The sequence below is a fragment of the Primulina eburnea genome, chromosome 5, assembly GCF_022965805.1.
Source record: "Primulina eburnea isolate SZY01 chromosome 5, ASM2296580v1, whole genome shotgun sequence".
In the NCBI taxonomy this organism is placed as follows: Eukaryota; Viridiplantae; Streptophyta; class Magnoliopsida; order Lamiales; family Gesneriaceae; genus Primulina; species Primulina eburnea.
The window spans coordinates 22990716-22992976 of NC_133105.1; positions in this window are offsets into that span (position 1 = coordinate 22990716).

A 2261-nucleotide genomic window follows, 5' to 3' on the forward strand; every position below is an offset into this window, starting at 1 on the left:
AGATAATAAAAATTGAAGAATATATATATAGGTCTCTTGTGAGACGGTCTCACGAATCTTTATCTGTGAGACGGGTCAATCATACCGATATTCACAATAAAAAATAATACTCTTAACATAAAAAGTAATATTTTTTTTCATGAATGAACCAAATAAGATATTTGTCTCACAAATATGACCCGTTAGATCTTCTCACACAAGTTTTTGCCAAAATTGAAAATATCCAAGTTAATAGGAATACAATCTTAATTTTTCCAACATAAATGTTTCAAAAATCTAATTAAACTTTTACATATTAATACATTATTTGGATTCTTTTTATTTTAAAGTAACATCTAGATGAACGTTATCTCATATTCATAATAAGTATCCACGAAATAAATTCTGTAGATATATATATCATAACGTACGTATTAAGCATGTATTGTTCGATTTTTGTTGGATATAACAAGGTTAATTGGTTGAAAATCCTTCTGCACAAAGTTTTGCTTGGATTCAGTCCCCACATATTTTTTTCTTGGTATGCACTCCCTGACACAAGCTTTTTCTTTCTTTTTTTTTTTTTATTGTTTTCACTCCATTGGCATATGAGAGATACATGCTCACTTATTCTATTAATTAATTTACTCAGAATCTTCATATGAGAAGCTTCGGTCTTACCATGTCCAGCTGCGAAACTTAAAAATTTATATGGGGAAATTTGCTTTTACTCCCCATTCTTATTCTCAACTTTCTCCTTGCTCCGTCATCCCTTTATTTCTTTGTTTCAACTCCCCATTTTTCTAAAATTTTCAAAAACATCCTTTTTCTTTACAATTTTGGTACGTGGCATTGCTACACCTATCGAACGTGTTCTTAAAAGCATATAGCTTTAAGACATACATGTACGCAAAGTTTCCAGTCTATATTTCATTTTCAAATAATCGATTTTTTTTATATATAAGGTCCATCATGCTTCTGTATAATAAATTAAATCTTTTACCTCTTTGACCGGAGTGCCACCGGGTTATATCCACCGTATTTTACAGACTGCTCCTCACAGTATAACCACGCAGTCGCAACAGATGGTTACCGACGCAGATTCCTTCAGCAGCACTTGGCACAACCTTAATTCGTTTCCTACCTTAAGGTGTACAATAAAAGATAAAATTTTTAAAATAATACATGAGAGGGACATAGAGCAAATGATTCATTTATTCAAACACAAACATTTATTATTACATAGTAATCTCCTGTAGAGGAGGAGAAACTTGTTTAGCTACTGATACTAACCGAACTTACAAAACACATAAACTAAAAAGAGAAATATTGCAATTATTTTGAAGAAAAACGAAGAGGTTGAGTGATGTCTTCATCTTTTTTCTGCCTTCTTATTTATAGAAGTCTCGCGGACTTCAAACTCTTGCTATATTTTGATGCCTTCCAGTTGTGGTTGGCCCTATCTGGTTGAGTGGTTGGATGGTCCCTCCACTCAAATTTTCTAAATAGCTCGTTCTTCTGACTTTATCTCCTGGCATAACTAGTATATATGTGTATGTATCAGCTGATATCTCGTTTCCTTCTTCCTTTAACAATTTGTAGAGATCTTTAGTATTTACCAGCTGATTTCTTATTCTCTTGATGCGTCTTTTAGAAACCTTTAAATATGTATAATATATTTTTCTTCAGGTTTCGACTGTGTTTCTTTTACCCTATTTTATCCTCTTTTTATAGATTATATTTTGAGTTAAATTTTCTTGTTTATTGGATTCTTTTATTTTTCAAGATAGGGAATCCAATGGTCCTTTGTCTTTTACCACTAATTATTGGTAGTCCTTGTATTCCACTTACCTAGTGGTCCTTCCTCTGTTAGTGGGATGGTCACATGTCCACTTTAGCTTTGTCGGGGAATCTTTGGCTTCCTGTGTCCTCGAGGAAATCATGCTTGTGGTCCTTCCCTACTTGTACTGGTGTAGGTAAATTGTTTCCGATCAGATATCGATTTGAATCCTTTACCAAACTCTAGTTCTTTCTGGTTCTAGAATTCTAGGCAGATATTCTCCGACCATCTTCCCACTTGTGCCATATTACAGAATTTCGTGGGGGTTTCCTTACTTACCGGCAGCTTGCTATTTCACATAAGATTTCATTTCTTTTCGAAGAGATCTTCTGCAAAGCTCATTGTTTTTCATGTCATTGTATTCAACAGGAAGATCTATTTATAGAATTTTGATAAAACTTAAATGGATACTTGACTATTTCCCTCTTGGTTAGACAGACCC